Source organism: Lactuca virosa, chromosome 1, assembly GCF_052849685.1.
Source record: "Lactuca virosa cultivar CGN04683 chromosome 1, Lactuca_virosa_CGN04683_v6, whole genome shotgun sequence".
NCBI lineage: Eukaryota > Viridiplantae > Streptophyta > Magnoliopsida > Asterales > Asteraceae > Lactuca > Lactuca virosa.
Genome location: NC_136426.1, coordinates 88,169,975 through 88,190,686, shown reverse-complemented (window position 1 = coordinate 88,190,686; position 20,712 = coordinate 88,169,975).

Here is a 20,712-nt window from a genome sequence, read left to right as displayed (position 1 = left end):
CTTGTGGTCCGTGTAAATCGTACAACGAATCCCATAGAGGTAATGTCGCCAAATCTTGAGGGCGAACACAACAGCCCCCAACTCCAAATCATGCGTCGGGTAGTTCGCCTCGTGAGGCTTCAGCTGCCTCGACGCGTAGGCGATGACGTGCCCTCTCTGCATCAATACCGCGCCCAAACCTGAAATGGACGCGTCACAGTATACTACAAAATCCTCCACGCCCTCTGGCAGGGCTAAGATTGGCGCTTCGCACAATCTCTGTCTCAAAGCCTCAAATGCTGCCTGCTGCTCAGGCCCCCAACGAAAGACCACAGCCTTCCTCGTTAGCCTGGTCAGGGGTAATGCTATCTTGGAGAAATCCTAGATGAATCTCCGATAGTAGCTAGCTAATCCCAGGAAACTCCGAATCTCAGATAGAGACTTCAGAACCTCCCATCTCATCACGGCCTCCACCTTGGCCGGATCCACCGAAATCCCGTTCTGGTTGACAAGGTGCCCAAGAAACTGCACCTTGCGCAACCAGAACTCACACTTGGAGAACTTGGCATACAAGTTCTCCCTCCTCAAGGTCTCTAGAACCTCTCGCAGATGCTCCTCATGCTGCTCTCGCGTCTTGGAGTAAACCAAGATATCATCAATAAATACTATCACCGACCGGTCTAACATCGGTCTACACATGCGGTTCATTAGGTCCATGAACGCGGCAGGAGCATTGGTGAGCCCGAATGGCATCACCACAAACTCATAATGGCCATAACGTGTCCGAAACGCAGTCCTCTGCATATCCTCCTCTCTGACCCTCATCTGATGATACCCCGAACGCAAATCAATCTTGGAGAACCAAGATGCTCCCTGTAGCTGGTCAAAGAGGTCATGAATCCTCGGGAGTGGGTAGCGGTTCTTCACCGTTACCTTATTCAGCTCCCGATAATCTATACACATCCGATGCGACCCGTCCTTCTTCTTCACAAACAGAATCGGGGCTCCCCAGGGTGAACTGCTCGGTCGAATGAAACCCTTGTCTAACAGCTCCTGAAGCTGTGTAGACAACTCCTTCATCTCAGGAGGAGCCAACCGATACGGTGCCTTGGCTATCGGAGCCGCACCAGGGACTAGGTCGATCTTGAACTCCACCTGTCGCTCCGGAGGTATCCCAGGCAACTCCTCGGGGAATACGTCCGCAAACTCTCGTACCACGGGCACATCGTCCACCGTAATCCTACCCGCCTCCCGGGTATCCATAACGTAGGCGAAATAACCTGCGCAAACCTGCTGAAGGTAACGCCTAGCTCTCGCTGCTGAACATAAAGCTGGTCCTCGTTGTGGCCTCTCGCCCTGAATCACCAGCTCTCCCCCACTTGGGGTCCTGATCCGCACCAACTGCTGCGCGCAGTCGATCACTGCCCCATTGGGGCTCAACCAATCCATGCCAATAATGACCTTGTTCCCCCGCAAAGGTATGGGAACCAGGTCCACCAGGTAGCGCTCCTCGAATAATCTCAGCACACAATCTCGGAACACCGTCGATGCTCGCACCGAACGGTCGTCTGCAATCTCTACCTCTAGAGGGCAATCCAACATACCCGAAGACTCGGAAAACCTCTTGCTGAGCGGAAGAAAAACAAACGATCGGGTAGCGCCCGAATCAAACAACACCTGAACCGGGATGCCGTTCACATGGAACGATCCTAAACAAAGCACATATCAATAACATAAACATCATAAAAATAAATCAGAGGGAAAGAATCACACCCGTCACCACATCGGGTGCAGCGCGTGCCTCCTCGGCTGTCAGTTGAAACGTTCGGCTCCGCACCACTGGAGCCTCTTCCTTGACCTTCCGGCCATCTGCAACCCGCGGCGTCCCTGAGACCGGCGCCGCTGCTGGCACTGCAGCCAATCTCGGGCAGTTGGCCCTTTTGTGGCCTCTCTGATTGCAGTGGAAGCAAATCAGGTCTGTCGTCTATACTGCGGGGGCGGGGGCAGTACAATCCCTGCCAAAATGCCCAACCTTGCCGCACTTATAGCAGCCCGAACCCGGCCCAGTGCGACAAGCCCCCTCGTGTGACCGACCGCATTTCCCACAGCGGTCCCGTCCTGCCTGGCCTTTCGGCCTACCATCAGATCCCTTGGGCTTTTTCCCCGAAGCCCCGGTCGTCAGCCCATCTACCGCCTTCCTCTTCTGGATGTGCTCCAGATCAATCTCCCTCTCCCTAGCCCTGGCAACCATGGAGTCCAAGGTAGGGCAAGCTGAAAAACTAACATGCTCCCGAATGTCATCTCGTAGCATGTCGTGGTAGCGGGTCCTCCTCATATTCTCGTCTCCCGCATACTGGGGCACCAGCAATGACCTCTCCCGGAACTTGGCGGTGATCTCCGCCACAGTCTCCGTAGTCTGTCTCATATCCAAGAACTCCCTGGCCAGCCGCTGAAGCTCCACAGCTGGCGCAAACTCCGCCCTGAATCTGGTCACAAAGTCCGACCAGGTCATAGCCTCAACCGCCGAGGCTCCCAATGAGTCACTAACAGACTCCCACCAATCTCGGGCCCTGTCTCGCAAGCAACCTGCTGCATACCTCACCTTCGACCCCTCCGGGCAGAAGCTCGTCAGCTGCGCAGACTCAATGTCTGCGATCCATCTCCGGGCAGCAATGGGGTCTTTCACCCCATGGAAATCTGACGCACCACTCCCACGAAAGTCCTTGAAGGACAGTGTGCGCGTGCCCACCTGGCTAGACGCCATATCACTCCTGAATGCTCGGAGGCGATCCTCCATTAGCTCAACAATCCCCTCCTTGATCGACCCGAAGATGATAGGGGTCGACTCAAGGATGCCTCTCGTGATCTCAAACGCGATGAACTCGCGCAACCCGTCATCAACCTCCTCGGATCCTGCACCCGAGCCTGATCCCGATCCTGATCCTGATCCGGAACCTCCTGCTCCATGTCGTGTGGTCACCATGCTGAAAATACACGCATAAACGTCAGGATCATACATATACTCGAGGGATCTAACACCCTCTCCAAGGTCCTTGGTTCCATCTAGGCCCTCCTTGATTCGAGTACGGGTCCTCTGCTTTCAGTAGTACGGGCCCATACTACCTTCCACATCTACCTGTACTTTCCTCACGGATTGCTTCGACTTCGCCAAGTCCCTTTACCGATACCCTTTCCACTGACCTCATCCTAGGCTTCCCTAGGGCACTCTCCGACCTACCCTTCGCCTTCAGCTGCATTAGGAGTCCCTATTATCTCCCCCTAACTAACTTGCAGATACTGTTACATATCCGCTCCTTAGTTAGTTGGAAATGGCTAGGACCCCCATAGCACAAAGCAAGCAGCATTCGTGCATCGAGTAACCAAACCAGGCATAACCTATACAGGCCATCCTACTGCTGACTAAACAGTCCTAGCATACAGCTCATACAACCGGCGTATAAGGAATCCTCCTAGATCCTTAGCCCTAACTAGCATGCAATTATCAGAATCATATATCAGGCACACAAGGCATCTTCCAAGATCCTTAGTCCTATTCTAGCATGCAATTCCGAATCAAACCATATAGCATAATATAACAAGTATGGGTATCTTGGGAAAACTTACTTGAGCCCGGCCGTCGCATGCATCACACACCTTGTTTTTCTTAAAACCCTTCCGTTTAGACTTTTAGAAAACCATTTTATTGTACAAATCTTTTAGCCCCTCAGTTTGAGTCCAGACACCCCCGAGGGTGTGTCCGAATCCCTCAAACCAGAGCTCTGATACCAACTTGTAACATCCCAAAAATCAAGCCCAAAAATTTCATTTTTGATTAATTAATTCATAAAACATTTATTAGAAAATATTGTATAAACACGTCATCTCAAAAAAACCAAGTATCATGTTTAAAACCCACAACATAAACAAATGTCATATCAGAGTATAATCCCAGAGAACACCATGCGGAAAATCATGTGTGTGTGTGATGCCATGCTATGCCGCCGACTCCTTCCCCTTAGACGAAGAGGTACCTGAAACCAAAACTGAAACCGTAAGCACAAAGCTTAGTGAGTTCCCCCATCATACCACATACCATACTATATCATCGGTATCTTTCAACCGGTAACCATTCATCGGTATCTTTCAACCGGTAACCATTCTTCGGTATCTTTCAACCGGTAACCATTCATCGATATCTTTCAACCGGTAACTGGGGACTATTCCACCCCTACCACTAGCATACAACACAAGATATAAGCATACAGTCAGGCATATCCGGGTACCGACCTACCCCTCGGTCCTAAGGACCACTATCAGGGAAACTATCCCTACCATGCACGTAACATATCATACAGATATAACTCATAACCAAACACATAACCGTACCAAGATGAATATCACAAAGACAATCATCTTCTAAATACTCCTCATTGGTGGGCCGGCATTGTGGCCGTAGACCCACCCCTACTGGAAGGTAACTCACCTCGTACAAGTGGCTGCTGATAATCTGTGCGGGAAACCTCCGTCCGCTGCTGCTCCGGAAATCCTCCGGCTACAAACCCCATAAACACTCAGTTAGAAACTGATCTCTATACTTAGGGTAAAATGACCATTTACCCCCAACCAAGTCAAGTCAAAGTCAAAGTCAAAGTCAACTTCCAGTTGACCCGACTCGCCGAGTTGGGCCGTCAACTCACCGATTCCCTCACTCTCTACTCGTCCTCATCCGTGACCCTACTTGTCGAGTTGGGCCGTCAACTCTACGAGTTCTTCTCTCATTCGAACGCCCCATGAAAACTCATCCGACTCGCTGAGTTGATGAACAACTCGTCGAGTTGGCCTTTATCTGAAGAACCAGATCTGTCCTCAACTCGCCGAGTTGATGAACAACTCGTCGAGTTCTAAGGAGATTGCCTTGGACTCGCCGAGTCCGTTCATGCACTCGCCGCGTCCCATGAACTTTCAGCACAATGGCTTAGTCCAGAACGTTGGGTCACTCCCTGGGACCCCCTTAAAACCTTTCCACACTCAACTGGGTTCTTTTGACCCTCAACAGAAAGGGCAAAACCCTTAGACTCGCCGAGTTTAATAGTGGACTCGCCGAGTTGGTCACGTCCATACCCTAAATCTTTGCTTTCTGATGTACATCCTTTGATCAAAAGATAGATCCAAGCTTCTACAATCAATCTAACACGTAAAGTTACAACCTTTACGTGCTTGCATGGGACTTTGAGCTCAAAAGGACATAAAACAAGCTCATATGGCACATGGAACCTTTCATGGGTGCAAAAGCAACCCAAATCTGCCTAGTGACTCTTTGAATGATGTCATTCAGAAGCTCAAACCCCCAACCACGTTTGCAAACATGGTTGGCTACCAAAATGGCTCATAAAAGCCCTAAATCTTCCCAAAGAGGGATCTAACAAATGAGAGAGCAAGGTATAGACTTTATACCTTCTGAAGACTGCAAATGATGCTCACAACTGAATCCCTCTAGCCTCCTCTTGATCCTTCAAGCTTTTCCTTCTTCCTTGAACCACAAAATCACCAAGATCACTCCAAATGCCTTAAAACTCTTCAATAACGGCTAGGGTTTGCTATGGGGGTCTTCTGGGAGTAAATGGGACGAAGGAGGCCGAGTTAAAGTGTTTAAATAGGGTGCACACCCATGGATTAGGGTTTTTGTCCAAACAGGGTCTACTCGCCGAGTCCGGGGACCCGACTCGCCGAGTACATCACTTAAACCCCGCGTCCCATCCCGCTTCTACTCGGCGAGTTGGTCCTTCAACTCGCCGAGTCCAAGACCCAAAATGCTAAACATTTAAAGATTTGATAAAAGAATACGTACCAAGAACCAGGTGTTACATCAACTATCACTCATTCCGAAGGATTCATCCTAAGGAATAGGCACGAAGTCACATCGTCGCCAGGGTTTATACAACAGGCACTAAGTCCATAGCTGCCAGGGTTTATACAACATGTGCTGAGTCCATAGCTCTTATTTATCGACAATATTATTCACGGGAATCCCCCCTGCAATACATGTCAATGGGTTTTTAGAGTACAGCTGATGAACATATAGTTCACACACTTACAGGTTGCGAGCATGCTAGTGTTCCACAGATAATCTAGAATAGTCCGTAGTTATCATCCATACTCTGCTGAATGACGGGGGCCAACGTTTGGGTAAGTGATTCTCTCATAATTCACCACTCACCCTCAACTCATGATCTATATCACTGATCATCTCATTTATCCAACTCATCTTTCATCACACACCCACAATTTCATCTACCCATGTTTTACCCAACATTTTTGTAGATAAAAATACATATACAGTTTAAATTATTTAAAAACCTGTATAAATCATTCCTTCAACATCCATCTCAAATAAACAAACAATATATATTCACACAGCACGTATTTTATATAAAATACTTCATATCTATGTGTAAGGTGAAAGTAACTACACACTCACATGATTTAATGATAATCGGGCAGCACTTCGTTTTCTAAAACGATCGTTTCTAATAAAACTGGGAGTTTTATTGAGAAACCGGGTTCTGCGAGGGTCGGGCTTCAAAACCGAAAAGATAAATTTTTCGGGCTTCTCGGGAACTTCGGGACGTGTTTCGGGTGCTATAATTGATACCAGGGCTTCGGGGGAAGTTGGAATGAAAGAAATATTGAAAGAGGGGTGTAAAATGGCAAATTTCCAAATTATCCCCGGGAGGTCTCGCACCCTTCTATTTATAGGGGCGAGGCTTCTGATCCAATGGCTGAGAAGCTACCAGGTGTCAGCAGATCCGAAGTTCAGGCACGTGCGAGGGTCCAGGTGTGGGCTTCTGATTGGACCGAGGTCTAGGGTCCAAGGGATGGGAGGTGGCGCCTGCGAAGCTCGTACAGCTGGTGCGACACGCGTCGGTGCGAGGTGAGGCGGCTTCGGATGCGAGGAGTCACCTGGGCACGCATCGGACCGCGGTTGGCCCTGCACTTTGGATGCGAGGGTTGCGACACGCCTCGCCAGCTGGCCTCGGTGACTCAGCATTTTCGGACACGTGGGGCGCATGCAGCGAAGGTGACGTGGCCGAAGTCCCACCATGCGAAATTTCTCGGATTTGACATTTTTTCTCGATTTTTGTGCAAAAACTTCTAAAATCCATAACTTTCGCATACGGGCTCCGTTCTTGACGTTCTTTATATGCACGCGTAGGTAAAATTACGCTCTACAACTTTCATTTCGACTTCGTCGGCTAATTTTTGACTTTAATTTTTATATTATTATTTTTAACAGACCGGGACAGGAAATCCGTTAAAAATTCATAACTTCTTCATCCAACGTCCATTTTCGTCTGTCTTTTTACCGTTGTACTACTATCGATGAGACCTTCGATTCTCGTTTAGGTTGTGTCGGCTAAAAATCACTTGATCTAAAATTCGAGTTTTTTAGTTGTCTACTGCTAAGCTGAAACTTAGAAAAATAATAACTTCCTCATACGAAGTCAGATTTGGGCGTTCTTTTTATACATACTCTCGGTTTAACGAACACTACGACTTTCGTTTAGATCACTAAGGCTAAAACGTAGGTTATCAAAAACTCATTTTTTACGTCATTCGGCACCGTGCCGGTTTTGGTCACGAAACTTCGACAGGTCATAACTTCTTCGTTATAACTCAGATTTCGGTATTCTTTATATATCCGTAATCCTTGTCACGACCACTACAAATTTCTTACTACATATCGGCTTTATCTAATATTTATTTTCGACGCTCATTTTTATTCTTAATTAATTAAATCCTAATAATTAAGTATAAAACACATAATATTCACATAATTCCTTTTTCATTTCTTCAAAATGAGTTACAAAGGTTAACCCAGACTATCACATCAATATTAATGCCTAGCCTAGAAACACGGGCGTTACAAATTTGTAATTAATTAGCTGTTATTTAATTACAAGGCCTGAATGATAATTGATTAAAAGAGTTTAATTAATAGAAACAATTTGTTGGGTTTTTATTCAAAATTTGTTTCAAAAACATAAAGATGGCAACATAAGACTTTGATTTTGAACAAAATAAATGTAACATCCCGATGTTGAGGTGTTTTCAATTTTAACCCTATGTATGAATAAATATTGCATTTTAGTCCCTGAGTATAAGAAAGAGTGCAAAATGTCCCATAGTGGCATTTTGGTAATTTTGGGCAATGGGGTAGTACGTTGGGCGTACGTTGTGTATACTGAGCGTACTGGGGTCGACCCTAGTACGTTGGACGTACACCTCGTACACAGGGCGTACGTGGAGTAAGTTCCAACCCTAATTTTCAGGGTTTGGTCCATATATAAACACCATTATAGCCTCATTTATCATTCTCTCATCAGCCCCCATATGATATTTCGACCCTCTAGCAAACCCTAAGTGAGAAGAGTGTTTTGAGCTCATTTTTGTGCCTTTTTGGTGTTCTTGAAGAAGGAGAAGTTGGTGCAAGGACCTTGAAGTTTGGAAGCAACTTAGATCTGGGATTCCACACTTGCTAGCAACCTCTAAGAGGTAAAAAGTTTATAACTTGATCACTCTATCTTTTAGATCTATCCATTTCTTCCTTTAGGGAACTTTTGGTCCCAAATATGGTGATTCTTGAGCATGACATGTTCTTGACCAAATAAGTAGTCCTTTCAGACCTTATGGGGATCTTAAGTCATAAAAATGCGGTCTTGATGGTTAGTTTTACTCCATGCGTGTTATAGAAGGTCTTAAGGCATTAAGATGTTGAGATTTTGTGTATTAAGCACTTAATGGACATACAAAGTCATAAAGTTGGAAAATTTATGACTCTTGATGGTATTTTAGCCTTGGATCTGCAATTAGACGTGCTAAGTCAGAGAAATAAGCACTTAATGGGTTAAGTAGGGGACTGCTGTGTACGCTGGGTGTACGGAAGGGTACGTTGCGTGTATGCAGATCTGGCCCCGACATCTCGGACAGCTAGTACGCCTCGCGTACCTCAGGAGTATGCCCCGTGTATGAAGCCAGAGTCCACTCAGCTGAGTTGACTTGGCTGTGTTGATTAGTTGATTTTGACCAGTTTTGACCAAGGGTATTTTTGGGGAAATATTATTAATTTAGAATGGAAATGTTTAGACATTTAGGATTTGGGTTGAGCCGGTATTCGGGAGCAGAGTATTGATCAGCTATTCGTCAGACTATGAGGTGAGTTTTCCTCACTATACTTACGGGTTGAAGGAACCAAGGCCGGCAGATTGGATTGATATCCTTATTTTACCGTATGATGTTATGTTGTAGTGATCTGTTAGATCTTTATCCTGGTATATTGGATGTTGCTATGCTGTTGTGATCTATAAAACATGAATAACCACTTGTATATGCTAGCTATTGATTGTTATGGTATATGTTGATATGTGACGGTGTACCGGGTTGAGGCAGTCCTGCTTTGTGTTGAAGGCCAAGATACCCAGGGCGGTCCAGATAGACTGAAGGCCTGCGAGGCAGACCAATTAGGCTGAAGGTCCAGAGAATGGTCCAGATAGGTTGAAGGTCCAATGAGGCGGTCTAGTCATGCTGAAGGCTCTGTATGCATGTTGTTGTTTGTTATGTTTATGTGGTGGTACTTTGGGGGAAACTCAGTAAGCGTTGGTTTATAGTTTTAGTTTTGTTTCAGGTACTTCAGAGGACCGTGGCAAGGCGAATGCATGACCGTACACACCCTGGGTTTTATGTTGTTGATCTTGGGAGACTCTGTTTTTGAATAATGTTTTAAAAACAATGGTTATGTAAACACTTCTTTTTAGTAAATGGGTTGTTTTGAAAAGTTTAAATTTTTTGTATTTTTTAGACGTTACAATAAAACTACTTTTATTCCCACCAATAGATCATTTTGCAAGACTTAGAAATATTAAACATAACCAAAGAAGAAGAAAGTGAAACAACCTTTGAATATTTTGGTTGCTTTTGGCAATTATGAAGTTGATGAAGATTGATTTAAGCTCCAAGGAAGAAACTCTCTAGAAGTATCCACCAACATTTAGCCAAATTCATAAGATTCTAGTCTTCTTCTTGTAATAACAACACTCTTATGCCTTTAAGAACAAAAAAAAAACTTTTGTTCTAAAGGAGAGTTCAAGTCAAGTATAAACTTCTTCCTACTTTGATCTTAACACTTTAAGAGACAAAACTAGAGAGAATATGGAGATGGGAAGCATAAATGTTCGTGGTTTTTAGCTTATGAAAGAAGAGATACATGCAAGACTTTTAATCATCTTAATCCTAGTACTTACCCATTGAGTCTTGATGTTTTAATAAACCATACATCTAGCAAAAAAGGCTATAAGTGTAAGAACATGGATTTATGAATAAGTAAATGCATGCACGTCTTCTTTTTTCATTATGTCTCTTTGAATATTTTATAAAAAGAACAAGATAGTTTTTCTATAAAACCTCTTCTAATTTTTATAACTTATAAAATATATAAATTCATATAAGACAAAAACCCCTTCTGGTCCAAAAGGATGTACATGACATAATAAATCATACCTTATGATATATTATGATATATTTTGATACTTAGCATTGAAAATTAATATTTCCATGAAATAAATAATTTCCAATTAATTACAAGAATTAGATTGATTTATCAAGGATCAAATTCTTATAAGTAATATATTTGCATCAAGTTGTTGTTAGTGTGACCCTTTAGGATCATATATTATCTAGCAATATCATTCTATAATGACTCTTGGGCATATAGATCTTTCAATCTCCTACTTGCACAAGACTCATCATATATTGATATAGACAGTGGTGAAAGTCTAGCAACATTTTAGTACCCGTAATAATATATGACTTAGTGCCATTCTGTCAACATCCAATTCCCAAAATCTCCACGCTTCAATTGATATATTAAGGTAAGTTTATCAGTTATCCCTTTGTTAAAAACATCATGTTGAACATGAGATTTGGATCTCATCAATCTCATTTGGAGTTCAACTTTGGGTAACACATGTTAGATGTCTAACTCTCAACACATAAGAGGAACAAATCCCATATTGACTACATAATCCTCTTACATAGTTCACACCATACCTGAAAATGGGTTTTATAACTACCCGGTTAAGGATCGTTATTTGACCATATCAAAGCATAACAATCGCTACACTTAAGTCCCATTATGTATCTCAGGTGTTAAGGAGGCAAAGATAGTACCTTTTAATCAAGTATCACTCATAATAGCAATCTATGAGGTGATCTTGACACGGGTCTGTTCAATACTAGTTCTCTGACAAGTACCTCTGCAACTTGGTTACAACCACTTTCCTACTTTCATCTGGCGAGAGTCAACCAATCCAATTCATATTAGTCTTACTTCATAATTGCTCCCACAATTATAACTGACTATTAACTTTTAGAATAATAATATTATTCATGGATTAAACATGTTAATAAAAAAACACAAGTATTGATGTAATGATCATATCCCAATATATCCAAACAATATAATAGTTGTTGTCTTAATGTTCCAATATCCAAATACTAAATTCAAATCAAAATCCTATTTCTAGAATAATGAAGTCCTATAGTTAAAGTGTGACCAATCATACTTAGCTTAAAATAATGACTTTATTAATGGGTCCAACTTTTGGATTAGGTGTCTAAGCCAACAACTAAATTAGTATATACTTGAATTATTAGCAAAATCATTTTGGGTTACCCTTAAACCTAGTAATTGAATAGGATGGATTTTAGAGAGAGAAGGAGAGAGAATGATTTATTGTTTTATTATATGATTAATAAATAGCAATAAATGAATTTATCAATATGTTATGAAAATAATATATTAATTAGAAATAGTATTATTTAATTAAGAATTAATCAGAAATTAATTAGAATTAATTTTGGGATTAATTAGATTAATTAAAAATGAAATGATTAAAGTGTAATTGTTCAGTAGTTGAACAAGAGAGGTTACAAAACCTTCCCGAGAAGGAGTGGACGATTTTTTAGGGTATTCCAGGGCATCTGGAATATTCATTGTAGATAAATAGGAAGCTGGATAATTACCAATTTGAATTAATATTATTTTATTCAAATTAGGGTTATCTAGGGTTTCGAAGTTACACTATATAAAGGACGCATTGCCTTGAATTTTCAACCACTCCTCCTTTACAAGAGCTAGTCGAAAACTCCATCATCCCCTCTCCTCTCTCTTAAGCCTCCTTGTTGCTAGGGATGGGTGTGAACCATCAGAGGCACGAGATTTTTGGTGCTAGGTTCCAAGCAACTACAAGAAGGTTTGTTTAATTGTTTACTATAACAATCAAGAGGTATGTTTTCTTCTATGATTTTCGAAATTACCTAGGGTTATAGGGTTCTCGTTATTCAATAGAATGTTACATCAATAGAGTTATGACTAGATCTAATAGGTTGCATGTACCCTTAAGTGTATAAGGATTTATCAGTGTTATTGCATGTAAAACCCATCACCAATTAAATTTAATTTGAGTGAATTCTACGAATACTATCATCTCCATATTTGACTTTACTCTAAGTATAGTTAAGTACCTTAGAGAATATGATTAGTAATCTGATGTAACATAGAGATTCTTAGCTTGATTAAGTATAGTTAAGTAACTTAGAGAATATGATTGGTGATCTGATGTAACATAGAGATTCTTTGCTTGATTAAGTATACTCTTGAAGTCACAAAAAAATTTATGTAATCCTTGAATGGCAAAAATCAACATAGTTTTTCAATGAACCCATTCATCCAATCATATTTGATTCCAACTTCTAAAGTAGTAGTGTATTCTTATTTATTAGATTGTGTTATTATGTTTTGCTTGGACCTCATTCCAACAAAAATTACTCTTCATTCCATAATGAAGTCATAATCCAATTATAATTCATAATTATGTCTATTTGTTTTGAAGTTAGCATCTTATGTAGCTCTTTACATAAAGATCTTATTCTAAACTGATTATTTCATATACATTCTCTTAGTTATTCTAAAATACTCTTAGAATGTTCTAATAGTCATCCAGTGACTTACCTATGTATTCAATTGATATCTCATGATATGTTAATAGAAAAATCATATACCTTGTATTGTGCATAATATGACATAAATGATGGATTCATTTGCCAAGCAAATAAAATATAAATCATTTCATCTAGCTTAAACCTATGTGGTAGGTCCTTTTAAGACATACTCAAAATGGTGTCATGTGACAATGCCAAGAATCCTCCAAAGGAATCTTGTATATTAACCTCTTTCAAGATATTGTTAATTCATGCAAAAGAATTTAAAACTTTTAACATTCATCTTCTTCTATCTCTGTAGATTTTACATTCCAAAAAATGAATCTTATCATTCCTAAGTCTTTCATTTTAGAAACACTTTTCGAGTCAAGGTGAAATGACCTTGCACAGTCGGAATGTAATTTCCAATGATTAAGTATGTCTCATTAATATAAGATTAGGAATATCACTATCCTCCCACTCGTTCTTAGTAAACACACATGTTATCTTCATTTTTATAATAAAAGAACACCTTGTGTTTTAATATTAAAATGTTGATTCTAACTTTGAGATGTTTGCTTTATATCCACAAGTAGATCTTAAGCATTACACATTTTGTTAGGATAACATGGATTAAGAAAATCTCCAGGCTAAGCTATATGGATATCATCTAGTAGATGTTTATTAAGGAGAGCGGTTTGTCTTGAAATCTATTTTACATATTTCATATTAAGAATATGTAGTTATGGTAAATAATATCGTTGTTCATCTAATCATATGTAACACCCAAAAACATGGTCCCAAAAATTTGTTTTTTTTAATAATAGATAAAATAGTAATTCCAACAACATCCAATCATCTCAAGTAAAAACCAATGTATTAATTGTCACAAAATCAAAGTAAAACATCATGTGCGGAAACCAATGGTGTGTACAATGAAGTCATCCCGAGCTCTTCCCTTTGGAACCAGAAGTACCTGAAACATAAACTGAAAACCGTAAGCACAAAGTTTAGTGAGTTCCCCCAAAATACTGCATGCCATACATATCAAGAAATAATGAGATACGAGCCCCACCCACTCCAATAATATTGAGATACGGGCCCCGCCCACACTTGGAAACGGGTCCCACCCAACGAGATACGAGCCCCGCCCACACTCGGATCAAAATGAGATACGGGCCCCACCCACACTCATATAACAGGCCCCGCCCAATAGACATACACATACAAGCACATACACATACAAGCACATACATGTATCACATAGACAACACGTATAACCACATAATCAAACAAGGGTCGGCCTTGGTTCCTTAGACCCGCAAAACCTGGTGAGGAAACTCACCTCGAATGCTGAATGATACCTGGATAAATCCCCGGCCCCGGAAACAGCTCTACTCAACCCCTAAACGGAAACAATCCATTAGATACCGATCAATATTTCAAAACCCCTTAAAGGTCAAACTTGGCAAAAGTCAAAGTCAAAGTCAACGCTCCGAGTTGACTCAACTCGTCGAGTTATGCCACAACTCGCCGAGTTTCCATTAAGCACAAAATCACAATATTTCGATCCAACTCGCAGAGTTTCCCTTTAACTCGTCGAGTTCCTCCTTTTTCAACATAATCGGGACAATCCCAACCCAACTCGTCGAGTTCCCTTAAGATCTCGTCGAGTTCTTCGATCAGCCAACCCACTTAATGCATTAAGCCACTATTGTTCAAACTGAAGCCCTATCTTCCAGATCTAGACTGTTAATACGTCTAGAAGTGTAAAGTTTCCAACTTTGCTCATTAAGAACCACCCCAAAGGCATTAAGCTCAAACCCTAATCCTAAAAGGCTTATGTCTTAATCCAAAAACCATCATATCTTCAAGATAGAGCTCATGAACATAGATCTGGACCTTAAAGGCTAAAAGGTTGCGTAAAGTCTTCAACTTTAGTCACATGCATGGCCAAATGAAGCTTAAAAGGCCAAAGCAAAGGCTTAAAGGATGCATGTAGCTCTTAGGACCATAAAGTTGGCACCTTTATGCCATAACAGCTTAAGAGGACCATAAATCTGGAGAAATAGCACTTGGGATGACCTTCAACCCCACCAATCACCCAAACATGGATAAAAGCCTCAAAACTAACCCAAAAAGAGATTCAATCAAATATTGAGCAAGGTTAGAACTTTATACCAGAAAAGTGTCGAAAATGAAGCAAGGATTCGAGGTCTAGCAGATCCTTCTTGTATCACCAAGCTTCCCTTTCTTCCACTGGCTTCAAACACACACAAAAACACTCAAAATAGCTCACAAACACTCAAAAGTGCCTTAGGATTTCGAGGTTAGGGTTTGGGGAAATGAAGCTGGAAATGAGCCCAACTTGTGGGGTTTAAGTTGTTTAAATAGGGTGCAAAACCCCAGAATTAGGGTTTCATTTCTTCCAGCCAACTCGTCGAGTTGAGACCTCCCAACTCGTCGAGTTGGTCACTTAAAATACGCGGTCCATATGATTTCAACACGACGAGTTCGGGGCCACCAACTCGTCGAGTTGCTCTATAAAAATTGAATAAATTATAAGTTTAAATACATACCAGAAACCAGGCGTTACAATTCTCCCCTACTTGTCTCAGACTTCATCCTCGAAGTCCGTTGTCCCAAACAATCCTGGGTAATGCTCCCTCATCTCCTCCTCTGGCTCCCAAGTCCACTCCGACCCCCTGCGGTGCAACCACTGCACCTTCACTAACTGCACAACCTTGTTCCTCAAGGTTTTCTTCTTCCGGTCTAATATCGCCACTGGTCTCTCAACGTAGTTCAGGCGATCATCCACCTGAATATCCTCCAAGGGCACAACTGAGGAATCATCCACCAAACACTTCCGCACTGAGAGATACGAAATGAGCTATGGATCTGACTAAGCTCGTCTGGTAGATCTAGTCGATATGCAACCCGGTCCACCCGAGACAAAACCCTAAACGAACCGATGTACCTGGGACCCAGCTTGCCCCGCTTTCGGAATCGGATGACACCTTTCCAAGGTGACACCTTCAGGAGAACCATATCTCCCACCTGAAACTCTACGTCTGACCTACGCTTGTCGGCATAGCTCTTCTTCCGACTCTGAGCTGTCTGGAGCCTGCTCCGGACCCGCTGGATCAACTCGGTAGTCTTGAGTACCACTTCGGTACTCCCCATGACTCGCTGACCGACCTCGCCCCAAAAAATTAGGATCCTACATTTCCTCCCGTAGGGGAGGTCGATCAATGATAGCGTGATAGCTGTTGTTATACGAAAATTCCGCTAACGGAAGATATGTATCCCAACTCCCACTAAAATCTAATACGAACGCACACAACATATCCTCAAGAGTCTGAATCGTCCGCTCACTCGGCCCATCGGTCTGCGAATGAAAAGTTGTACTGAAATGGAGACGAGTGCCCATCTCGTCATGAAACCGCTTCCAGAACCTAGAAGTAAAGCGAAGATCCCGGTTTACAACTACTGATATCGGCACTCCATGACGTGCCACCACCTCCCGAACATAAATCTTGGCTAGATTCTCGGCAGAAATACTATCTCGGATCGGAATAAAATGTGCACTCTTGGTCAATCGATCCACGATGACCCAAATAGAATCCACTCCGCGCGTTGTCCTGGGGAGCTTCGTGATAAAATCCATCGTGATGTCTTCCCATTTCCATACGGGAATCTCCAACGGTTGCATCTTGCCGTGAGGTCGCTGATGCTCGGCCTTGACTTTCCTACAAGTCAAGCACCGCTCCATAAACCATGCTATATCCCGCTTCATGTAGGGCCACCAATAATCAGGGTAAAGATCCGTATACATCTTCGTCGCCCCGGGATGAATGGAGAATCTCGACTTGTGAGCCTCCTCCATCAGAACTTGGTGCACACCGCCCCAATAAGGAACCCAGACCCTCTGATGCAGGGTCAACAATCCACAACTATCATAATCGAAGGAAGCCACCCGAACCACAATCCACTCACACTTCCAGCGCTCCTCCTTCATAGCCTCGACCTGAGCTTCCCGAATCCGTTCCAGGAACGGAGTAATCACTGTCATCCTCAAACATATATCCCTGATCGGAGCCACGACCTCCTTGCGGCTGAGAGCATCGGCCACCACATTGGCCTTCCCGGGTGGTACAGGATCTCACAATCATAATCCTTCACCACATCCGACCAACGATGCTGTCTCATATTCAGATTCGGATGATCCATCAAATACCTCAGGCTCTTGTGGTCCGTGTAAATAGTACAACAAACCCCATAGAGGTAATGTCGCCAAATCTTGAGGGAAAAAACCACCGACCCCAGCTCGAAATCATGCGTCGGGTAATTCTCCTTATGAGGCTTCAGCTGCCTCGAATCGTATGCAATCACATGCCCCCGCTGCATCAGAATTGCACCCAAACCCGTGATCGAAGCATCATAATAGACCACAAAATCATCGACACCCTCTTGTAGGGTCAGAATCGGCGCCTCGCACAATCACTGTCTAAGAGTCTCAAAAGCTGCCTCCTGCTCAGGCCCCCAACGAAATGCTACCGACTTCTTGGTCAGTCGGGTCAATGGAACAACAATCTTGGAGAAATCCTGGATAAATCTCCAATAATAACCCGCCAAACCAAGAAAAATCTTAATCTCAGATGGAGACCTCGGAACCTCCCACTACATCACGGCCTCGACCTTGGCCGGATCGACCAGAATACCCTTCTGGTTGACAAGGTGCCCCAAGAACTGCACCTCACGCAACCAATACTCGCACTTGGAGAACTTTGCGAAAATTCTCTCCCTCCTCAAAGTCTCCAACACCTCCCTCAAGTGCTCCTCATGCTGCTCCTGCGTCTTGGAATAAACCAATATATCATCAGTAAAGACTATCACATACCGATCCAGCATCGGTTTGCATACGCGGTTTATGAGATCCATGAATGCGGTTGGAGCATTGGTGAGCCCAAATGGCATCACCACGAACTCATAATAGCCATAGCGAGTCTGGAAAGCTGTCTTCTGCACATCCCCGTCCCTAACCCTTATCTGATGATAGCTCGATCGCAAATCAATCTTGGAAAACCAAGATGCACCTTGAAGCTGGTCGAAAAGATCATCAATCCTCAGGAGGGGATAATGGTTCTTCACCGTTACCTTATTCAACTCCCGGTAGACATCCGATGAGACCCATCCTTCTTCTTCACAAATAGAATCGGGGGTCCCCAAGGCGAACTGCTCGGCCTGATAAACCCTTTGTCTAACAGGTCCTGCAGTTGTGTAGACAACTCTTGCATCTCGGGAGGAGCCAACCGATATGGTGCCTTGGCTATCGGAGCCGCACCAGGAAAATCCTGAACTCCACCTGCCTCTCCGGAGGTACCCCCGAAAAATCCTTCGGGAACACGTCCGGATACTCATGCACGATCGACACATCATCCACGCTCATCTTACCCTTATCCCGAGTACCCATAACATAGGCGACAAAACCCGCGCAACCCTGCTGAAGGTAGTGCCTAGCTCTCGCTGATGAACACAAGATCGGCCCACGCTGCGGTCTCTCGCCCTAAATCACCAACCCTCCCCCACTTGGGGTCCGAACCCGAACTAGATGCTGCTTGCAGTCGATCACTGCCCCCATTAGGGCTCAACCAATCCATACCCACGATAACCTTATTCCCTCGCAGGAGAATGGGGACTAAATCCACGGAATACTGCTCATCGAACAACTGAAGAGTACACACCCGATGAACCCTCGCAACCTGAACGGTCCTATCATCAGCAATCTCCGCGTCAAGAGGACGATCAAGCTCCCTTGGAACCCCACCAAATCGATTGCTAAACGCGAGCGATACAAAGGATCGGGTAGCCCTCGAATCAAATAATACCAAGGCAGAGATACCGTTCACGAGGAACGATCCTAAAATAAAACACATAAACATAAGCAACAATTTGACATAAATAAAGAGATAAGGAGAAGATGCATACCCGTCACAACGTCGGGAGCTGCACGCGCCTCCTCTACCGTCAGCTGGAATGCCCTGCTCTTCGTCGCTGGCGCATCTGCCCGGCCCTAACAGCTGTCAGTAATCCTCAATGTCGCAGGAGCAGGTACTAACACCGGTCCTGCTGTAGCCAAACTCGGACATTGGGCCCTCTTGTGGCCCCTCTGATTGTACTGAAAGCAAATCAGATCGGATATCGAGGTGATGGTGGTGGTAGCAGTACAATTTTTGCTGATGTGACCAGTCCGACCGCACTTGAAGCAGCCAGAACCACCCACCCTGCACGCACCCTAATGCGATCTACCGCATTTGCCACAACGGCTTTGGCCCTGATGGCCTTTCCCCCTCGTATCAACCACTTTGGGCTTCTTGCCCGAACTCTCAACACTGATCACAGGATCTGGCTTCCTCTTGTTCTCCATCTCCAAGTCCATCTCCCTCTACCTAGCCCTCGCTATCATGTCTTCCAGCGTCTTGTAGCTGGATCGGCTCACAAACTGTCGGATATCGTTCCTCAACATCTCGTGGTACCGGGCCTTCTTCATTTCCTCATCTGCCACATACTACGGAACCAGAAGTGCCCTCTCCTTGAACATAACGGTGATCTCAGTCACCGTTTCAGTAGTCTGGCGGAGAACCTGAAACTCTCGCGCCAACTGCTGCACCTCAATCACCGGTGCAAACTCCGCTCAGAACCTGGTCGAGAAATCACTCCAGGTCATCGAATCAATAGTATCATCATCTCATATAGCATGCCCTACCTCCTCCCACCAATCACGAGCCCTGTTCTTCAGGAGACAGGAAGCTAGTCTAACCTTGTCCCCCTCGGGACACCGACTGGTACGAAAGGCGTTGGCAACATCTGCCAACCACCTACTGCTCGCAATGGGGTCCCTGGCACCATGATAGTCTGGTGCTCCACAAGCCCGAAACTCCCTGAAGGTCAGAGAGCGCGTCCCAATCAATGCCACGATCTCAGCGCGGAAGGCGCTCAATCTCTCATCAAGAATCTCCAGAATACCCTCCTTGACCGAGCCAAAAAGCACAGGAGTCTGATCAAGGATACTGCGCGTAATCTCAGACGAGATGAACTCCCTAATCTGGTCATCAAGCTGCCCGACTCTAGAACCCGAGCCTGAACCCTCCCCGGCACCGGAACTGCCCACTGGCCTGCCTCGCAATACCACCATACTGAAAATAGACCATAAAACTATCGGAATAAGCATCAATGCGCATATCGGAGAATTCATAACTACATAAGCTCCCTGGCTTCATTACAGCCCTCCTTGAATTGAGTACGGATCCTCTGCTTCCAGTAGTACGGGCCCATACTACCTTCCACATCTATCTGTACTTTGCTCAAGTTAATGCCTTCACTCAGCCAAGTTACCCTATAACTAACAGATCCCTCACGGCTAGAGCTCCCAGCACTAAATCTCATCCTAGGTTTTCCTAGGGCAAACTCCATGTACTATCCGCCATCATCTGTAGAAGAAAATCATGCTAACCTCTTCTAACTAGCTCACGAATATAATTACATATTACAAAGACTAAATAATTCTTCGAATGAGAGGTCTCTCCCTACAACGGTTGAACTCAAACAAGAGTTGCGCAATAGAGCTAAACCTAACCTTCTGAAATTATTTAATTTCCATAATATGTAATTTATCATATTCACTTACTAACTAGCTGA